Raw genomic sequence first — 9,830 nt, 5'->3', positions numbered from 1 at the left:
TCATCTATGTAGGACTGTTGATGGCTAGTACATCATCTATGTAGGACTGTTGATGGCTAGTACATCATCTATGTAGGACTGTTGATGGCTAGTACATCATCTATGTAGGACTGTTGATGGCTAGTACATCATCTATGTAGGACTGTTGATGGCTAGTACATCTTCTATGTAGGACTGTTGATGGCTAGTACATCATCTATGTAGGACTGTTGATGGCTAGTACATCATCTATGTAGGACTGTTGATGGCTAGTACATCATCTATGTAGGACTGTTGATGTCTAGTACATCATCTATGTAGGACTGTTGATGGCTAGTACATCATCTATGTAGGACTGTTGATGGCTAGTACATCATCTATGTAGGAGTGTTGATGGCTAGTACATCATCTATGTAGGACTGTTGATGGCTAGTACATCTTCTATGTAGGGCTGTTGATGGCTAGTACATCATCTATGTAGGACTGTTGATGGCTAGTACATCATCTATGTAGGACTGTTGATGGCTAGTACATCATCTATGTAGGACTGTTGATGGCTAGTACATCATCTATGTAGGACTGTTGATGGCTAGTACATCATCTATGTAGGACTGTTGATGGCTAGTACATCATCTATGTAGGACTGTTGATGGCTAGTACATCATCTATGTAGGACTGTTGATGGCTAGTACATCATCTATGTAGGACTGTTGATGGCTAGTACATCATCTATGTAGGACTGTTGATGGCTAGTACATCATCTATGTAGGACTGTTGATGGCTAGTACATCTTCTATGTAGGACTGTTGATGGCTAGTACATCATCTATGTAGGACTGTTGATGGCTAGTACATCTTCTATGTAGGACTGTTGATGGCTAGTACATCTTCTATGTAGGACTGTTGATGGCTAGTACATCATCTATGTAGGACTGTTGATGGCTAGTACATCATCTATGTAGGACTGTTGATGGCTAGTACATCTTCTATGTAGAACTGTTGATGGCTAGTACATCATCTATGTAGGACTGTTGATGGCTAGTACATCTTCTATGTAGGACTGTTGATGGCTAGTACATCATCTATGTAGGACTGTTGATGGCTAGTACATCATCTATGTAGGACTGTTGGCTAGTACATCATCTATGTAGGACTGTTGATGGCTAGTACATCTTCTATGTAGGACTGTTGATGGCTAGTACATCATCTATGTAGGACTGTTGATGGCTAGTACATCATCTATGTAGGACTGTTGATGGCTAGTACATCATCTATGTAGGACTGTTGATGGCTAGTACATCATCTATGTAGGACTGTTGATGGCTAGTACATCTTCTATGTAGGACTGTTGATGGCTAGTACATCATCTATGTAGGACTGTTGATGGCTAGTACATCTTCTATGTAGGACTGTTGATGGCTAGTACATCATCTATGTAGGACTGTTGATGGCTAGTACATCATCTATGTAGGACTGTTGATGGCTAGTACATCATCTATGTAGGACTGTTGGCTAGTACATCATCTATGTAGGACTGTTGATGGCTAGTACATCTTCTATGTAGGACTGTTGATGGCTAGTACATCATCTATGTAGGACTGTTGATGGCTAGTACATCATCTATGTAGGACTGTTGATGGCTAGTACATCATCTATGTAGGACTGTTGATGGCTAGTACATCTTCTATGTAGGACTGTTGATGGCTAGTACATCTTCTATGTAGGACTGTTGATGGCTAGTACATCTTCTATGTACCTGAACTAAACAATTTGGATTGTTTGTGTTTTATCTTTTTCCTTCATATGAGTAAAGAAATAAATCAGCCAGCAAGGGAGTACAATTAGTTCCCATTGGAATGCCGATGGTTTGTTGAAAGACATGTCCTCCAAACTCAACCAATCTATTGTCAATTAAGAATTCAAACATACTAACAATGTCTTCCTCTGTATATAATGTCTTTGCATCAGTTTCGTTGGTGACAAAATAGGTACATTTGTAGCCTAATACAATGCAATTATATCTACGTGAACCATTCTTTTTAAAGAAGGCTTGGTGAATAATATGTTTTAAACATAGTTTTAATTTCTCGTGCGGTATTGTAGTGTACAGTGTAGAAAAACCAAATATTTGAAAATGATCGCGATTTCAATTTTTCCAAAAGTTCAAAAGGAATTTTGAATTATCCATATATGATTAATAGCAATTCTAGAAAATATAACACCACAGTATTTTTGAAGACCCCTTTGATGATAGAAGAAAAAACAGATGTTAATATTTTAGGCAATATTTTGGTAGAACACTTGGATGATCCTTGTATGAATCTGGCTTTATATGGTGTTTTATGCAGCTTAGATTGGATAAAGCTTGGTAAGTCATTAGTGTTTTCCAGAGTGGGTATCTTCAGAGATGTCATAAATGACTTGTGGTTAGCCAGAATTTCATCTTTGCTGAAAGTAGAGTGTCTGTATACAGAACTACTAGTTCCTTAATTAGGCATTCATTCTTGAACAGCCTTGCTAAATTTGTAAATGAAATTTTTATGTTTTACAAAACTTAAGTTTTAATCTGCTGTTTATTGTACGTTTTCAATTTGTTTATGTAATTGACTTTAGATGTTATATGACATATATTTAATTTTGTGTCAAATAGAATTTTATTAATATTTACTTTAGTGTATCTACGAGAAAACATACCAACTGATTTTATAAATTATCACGGTAATCAAACAAAGTCAAAGTGGGAATACAACCATAATAAGAAATGTGTAAGTGACAATATCTTCAACAAATTACATTACAAGAACAGTAGTTTACAGTTGTCATTTTAATTATTTGGGAAAAGGTTTTCGTTTTTCTCAAGTTCGTGCATGTACACTTGTTTTACAACACTTATATGTATTTGTACTTTCAAGCATGTTATTACTACCTGTAAACTGGATTATGCAATACAGGTTCAGATGTCAATGCTTGCTTCAATCTACAAAATTATGTTGCAAATTCTTTAGTTCATATTACTTGATTTGAACACCTCTTCTTTGTTAACTCTGTCAAATAAAAAGCAATATCAGAAATTAGGAATGAATTTACTACAATATCCCACCCAACCAAGAAATGCTCTAACATTTCTCTTAGTCTTTGGTCTTGGGAAATTATTAACAGCTTGCATCTTGTCCAGCAATGCTCTTTCCAACTAATAGTATGTACTTCAATATCATCCACCCACATACTCACTTGTACCTTACAGTATTCGATTTTAAATATTTACCAATATTGGGTTGCTGGACCATGTTTCCTGCCAAAGGGCATCACTGAAAATTAAAAAAGACCTGTACCATCTTTCTTACCCACTAACACACTAACACAATAGGACTTGCCCATGGACTTTTAGGTGGTTTATCTAATAATACCTGATTTCAGCATTTTATCGAACTCTTCTCTCACTGTGGACTGTACTGCTTGAGGCAACCTGTATGGTAAAGGAAAGTCTTCACAAGTAACCACTTCAGGTTCCACCAATCCAATCAGCCCTAGTGCATCTGTAAACACGTCACCATAGCGATCTAGTAACTGTAATACCTCTGCCTGCTGCTCGTCTGTCAGATTTTCATATATTTTCACATCTTTCCATATTTTTTATGGAGTACTAACACCCCATTTTCTTCCATGACCACTTCAACTATATTGACAAACATGTCTCTAATACATCATTTTCATCTTTGACTACTTCTACTAAATCAACAAAACATACAATTTCCTTCCTTTCCTTCCAAGTCCTCCACAAATTAATATGGTACACTTGACAAGTTTTCCTTCGACTACCAAAATCCACCTCATATTGTACAGCTGTCACTTGGTCCTTGCCATTCAACAGATCTATCATGAACTTACATATCATACCATCTTTTCTGTTTAGCCTGTGCGATCACCATATTCTGTTCCATCATCCCTCCAATCTTATCTCTCATTTTAATTCCATATTCAGCTAGATTTTCTTCATCTGGGATATGTCTGGTCCACTTCCTTTAACACAGCCAAGATGCATTTAAGAGTACTATTAAACCGCTCAACAAGCCCATTGCATTGTGGATGATAATACTAGTTTTCAATTTGTTAATGTGTAGTTTAACACACATATCACTTTAGACATAAAATTTGTCCCTTGATGACTAAGTAACTTTTTGGAATACCTACTTGACTAAAAATCTCAATTAAACAACCTGCTACAGTTTCAGCTTCCATATTTGGAATTGGAAAAGTTTCAGGATATCTAGTGGCATAATCACACAACACCAATATATATTTATTACTTTTTTTATTTCTTCGTAAGGACCCTACCAGATCTATTGCTACCTTCTGAAATGGTACATCCAATTAGCATTGATATCATCAGCACTTTTTTATGAACATATCCCTAAATATAGATAGATTTTTGGCATTTGGCACACGTTCTGCAATAATGTGTCACATCTGAAAATATTCCTGGCCAATACAAATGCTGCAATAACCTTTGTTTTGTCTTCCCTATTCCTAAATGACGTAATGAAGTAATATTATGAGCAATCCTTACCTCTACCAACTGAGTCACCTCAGCTGCTTCCGAGTTCATCGGTCTCCATTGACAAAATAATGGACCATCCTTCAAGAAAAAAATACAAACTCTATTTGCTATCATATTTTCTGGCACTACTAATTCAAGCACCTTTGTCAATGTTACATTTGATTGCTGCAATGTTATCAACTCCTCTAATTTCAATATGTCAAATACTTCATTATCACTTACTGGTGACTGAATCTCATCATTATGATCCCCAGCTTTATCTAACTCACCTTGATCATCTATGCTGTCATTAGTATCACCAACATCAACAACACTTTCTGGCAACACTGGTCTTGCATGAACACTTTTGAATTGTTCATTACAAATTATCTTAGCATGTTTTCTTTCTAAATGCTTTACTTTTTTCTCTATACTCAACTCAAAAAGCTGTGAAGAAAAAACTGCCTGTGGTATCAGAATTGCCTGTAAAGCTAACTTACCCTTAGAGAATGCTGTGAAGCTATCAATGTCAACTGTATTTATCCAAGTGACAGAATCTGTGAATGTAAACAAAGTGCATTTGCAAGCTGTATGAAAAGCCGGTTTGAGCTGAATTGACTGACAGCTCGCTATGGAAGCAGTGTACGTTGAAACAAAGCTTTCCTGGAACTCTTGTTTGCCTTACTCGTCAAATATTTTAACTAACTTTTAGAACATTTTATTTCACTAACACAGCGGTGGTTGTTATGCCAACCTTCAATGCTTTGGTTTATTTTCAATAAGATCAACCCCAGTGTCTAAATCTATTCTCCAGGACAGGAGAACGAGAAAAGGCTGTGTAAATATTTTACTTTGTTTCCAGTTTGGTGTGCATTTTGTTTGGTTTTCCAGTTGTCAAACTAAACAGTTGGTAATTTGTTCTTTGCTAGGTGAGTACCATGGCTTCATGTTATACTTGTCAGTGTGTGAGTAAAATAAGTTGTAAGTAAGAATGATACTATTGCTCATTCTGGGAGTCCAACACCACTGATTCCCATGCATGCAACTGATTCTAATTTTGAAGGGGGAGGTGTATAAAGACCTGCAGGATTGGGATCCAAAGCATCAGGATACAGTGAGACTCAGGAGTGAAGAGCGTGAATATGAATTATATATGGATAAAATGGAAGCAGTAAGGATTGTTGAGGAGCAAAAGAATAAACATGAAGTGGAAATGAAGTTGTAGGATTTAGAATTGGAGTAGTTACGTATGCAAGGTAGGGAGCATAGTACAGATAATACTATAATTGTAGACAAGGTTCCTAACATTTCTTGATGTAAGGAAGATGATGGTATTATTGTTTATTTAAGAACTGTTGAAAAGATTGCAATAGCACATTGGTGGCCATGTGATAGCTCACTTATCCGGTAAAGCACATGCCGCGTTTTCTAATATGAGTCATAAGGACTCTAATGATTAAAGCAGCTACTTTGCAGAAATATGAGTTGACTGCAGAGAAATACCGGAGTAGATTCAGAAGTGTAAAGTGAAATGTGAGTCGTTTACCAAATGGGGTGCCAGAATGGAGAATTTGTTTGCAGCATTGGTCGGATGCAGCAGGAGTTGGCAGTATGGAGTCTATAATTGATCTGTTGTTAAGGGAGCAAAGCATAGAGAATTCACCTTATGAATTGAAGATATGGATTCATGAAAAGGAACCTCAAATCAAAAGGTGGTTAAAGGTAATTAAGTTAGCTTCTCATGGTAAACCTAAAGCAGATAGGTCAATGGCATAAAATGGAAATTTCAGAAGTTGGCAATAATCTAAAAAGAATAGTCAAGCTAATAAACTCGTGGTTTAAGTGTGGTAAACTTGGTCATATTACTACAACAGTATTAAGCCTTGACCAATTAGTGGATCAGGCAAGGGTAGTAAAGTAATTTATTGTGCAGGTGAATCAAAGGAAAATGTAGACAAGTGATCATATGGTAGTTTTATGAATGTAAATAGGTGCAAAGGACTGCTGAATAAACAACCAAAGGTAGTTTGACAAGATACAGGTTGTACTCAGAGATTGATAAAGTCAAAGTTATGTGTGTGTGTGTGTGTGTGTGTGTGTTCATCTTGCAGATTTGTAATTGTTATAGAGGAAAACTGGATCTAGGGGATTTTAGATACTGTCAGCATCCTTATTCTTATGTTTTTTTATATTACGTCAAACCTTGCAAATAGAAGTTGGGAATCAAACGGTGTGCATTGCCGTGTGATAACTGTCATAAAGGTGTTTGACAGGTCATATGTGTTTACAACTCTGGAAGGAAAATTGGAAACTACCAGGTGTGCTTGTGATTTACATATGCCCTATACATTGGCTAGATTGAGGACAGTTGTGGCCACCATTTCAATTGAGTACTCTATGTGTTATATGTGCTGATATGATATTGTGAGACAAGTGATACAGGCTAAATCACTCATCATTCTGTGAGACTTGTAAGAACTGCTCTGCGATCTCCTGCTATCAGCAGCACCCTCTGGAATAACAGCGTTCCTCTGCAAGCAAGACTCCTATATCTTTTTGTTGTTGTGTTTCAAGAAACCATTGACCATCATCAATTTCCATATCCTGGAACTGTGAGTTATCACCAATGCACACTCCCCTAGGCAATCCCTTATTTTAGTGAATTTATTCATTGTATTATTCTGTCCTTTGTTTCTTGTAATTATTTTGTGAGGTATTAAAGCCACGAGCTTTAACTTGATATTTTGGTGTGTGCCTATTTCATTTCCAGTACTATTTTACATATCCCACCGCTGCCACCATATGTAAACTGAGAACAAACTTCTCAAGTTAGTGAGAACCAAGTGAGTATTGGTCACCAAATCCGGGAGGAAAATAACACACTGGAGAGGAGCACTAAGAGAACTAAGATGTGTATGTCAATGCTAGGCCTGGAACTGAGCAAAAGAGATGTTCCATACAATGTATCAATATCATTATGCAAATAATTAAACTAAACGTCATAGCCTCAAATAATCACATTACCTATAATTACAGATGAAGGTTGATATTCTGATTCCACACAGTTCTTGCTTTCTTGCTCACATTAACTGTACGAGACATGCGAAGTTGTTTTCCATACTGAATTCAAAATTATTTGAGTGCCAATACACATCCAAAGATTGTGGAAGCAGCTAATACATTTTCTACACGGTTTTACATATTGTGTGATGGTGGTTAAGGAAGGACGCGGGTAGCTGTTAAGATTCAAAAAATAAGAAGAAAGGGTACGTACGTATAGATAAATCAAAGACGCATGCGTATAAAGTTTTTTAGTAAATACAACAAACGAATAATCTGCTACGTTTTTAGCCAAACATTTTTTACTATACATAACGCCATGTTAATCTAAATGCAGTATCACACAGAGGTATTAAAATGCATGAATGCAAAATATAATTTAACAAGCAGCCTGTCGGCACATTTCAATTAAGAACTGAACATGTAGTACCTATATATGTAATATCAAAGCAATCAGACTTGCTGTTTTATACAAGAAGTCGAAAATATCACTTTTTATCAAAAATGACAACAATATTCACTAAAATTAGAAAATTAAAGATATCATTAGAAAATGAACAAATCTGAGAGAGGTCCACATGTAGTACCTATATATGTAATATCAAAGCAATTGCACTTGCGGTTTTAACAAGAAGTCGAAAACATCACTTTTTACCAAAAAATACAAAAATATTTATGGGAATTAGAGAATTGAAGATATCAACATGAAATGAACAAATCTATGAGAGAGGTCTACCAAAAGTACATATAGACCAAGTATCAAGCATTCAGGCTTGTAGTTTTCAAGAAGAAGTCGAAAAAATAAAACATTGACACAGACGACGACGGACAATAGCTCATATGATAAGCTCCGCTTGATAAAGTAGACAGTGTAGCTAAAAAGCATATTTCAACGGCAATTAATCACATTTAAAAATTAAATTAATGTTTTCTTTTTAATTTCAATACGATGGGAATGAAATTATTGGATAATATATTGGATAATAATTCAAGAAGGCAGGGTCTGAACATATTTGTTTTAATGATATTATAACAAATTATGTTCGATAATATTGCCTTCTCTATTGACATGAATTATGATAGCGTTACAAATTTCCCTCAACATATAATTCAGTGCTTTATGACAAGCGCATGGCTGGTATTCGTTTACACAGCAAAGGTGTATGTGCTAATAGGAAATGCAAGTAACTTTGATTTTGTTATTGACAGGTACTGCACAAAATTTTCATGTTCGTATGACATATTCAATCCAAAATATTTTGTTTACTTTTCCTATAGTAAATACTTTGACATTTTATGCTAAAAATTTGTTTAAGTAAGTAAACATCGCTGACCTACTCTGGCATGTTTTAGGTTTGTGTTAGTTTGTAGCATTTAAATGTCTAGAAATGATACTTATTCTTGATTGATTTTGTTTTATATGTATTATCAAATCACTCTCTTTCTTAATTGATTTACTTGATTATGCATTGTAATGTTAGTTAGAAGTTATATGCATTTCAACATGTTTTACTAGTGTGTTTATCTCAACTTAACATTGAACTCTATGGCAAAGAAACACACTTCCTGTTAAGGTAGCGAGAAGGTTTTGTGACGTTTTTAAATAAAACATTCTTTGTCTGTTGTCTCGTTCAGAACAGTAATTTAGGTTATATATATCAAAAGACTAAGTATATAGAGGTGCAAGTTCGCACAAACTGGACAGACATTGTTTACATAATTATCACGTGACATCAAAAATGGGGAACCTTGTAAAAATGACTAAGTACGCGATTGCGAGAGCACACTGCGGAATTTCCTGGTGAAATTTAAGTTATGCATTGTCCGTAATCAAGTCCATTGAAATGCGTCTCCGATAATCAAAAGACCTATTATTCCGATTTCTATGCAGGTTTGTTTTTTTGTCCCCAAATTATTTCATACTTGGCACCTTTAACAGACTATTATTCTGTGACAAAGCATTTTCTTTAAAAACCCAGACATATTTCGCACCATCATTATCTTTTGAACGATAACTGCGAGTTTGAATGTCCTAGTCCGAACGCACTTGATTTGGCGGCGGTCCGAATGAGTCGTTCTCGATCAAAACTTCAACTCGAGAAAAACGCGAAAAACAGTTTTGGTTAATAAAACACTGTTGATTTGCTGCATTATTATAAATATACACTAAAAATGGCCAAACATATTAACCACTGATATCATAGAACTCATAAAGAGTGTCAGATAATGAATAATTTCAAGCTCGAGCGCGAAAA

This window comes from Saccoglossus kowalevskii, chromosome 13, assembly GCF_978046115.1.
Source record: "Saccoglossus kowalevskii chromosome 13, keSacKowa6.1, whole genome shotgun sequence".
Lineage (NCBI taxonomy): Eukaryota > Metazoa > Hemichordata > Enteropneusta > Harrimaniidae > Saccoglossus > Saccoglossus kowalevskii.
This window is presented reverse-complemented; position numbering follows the sequence as displayed.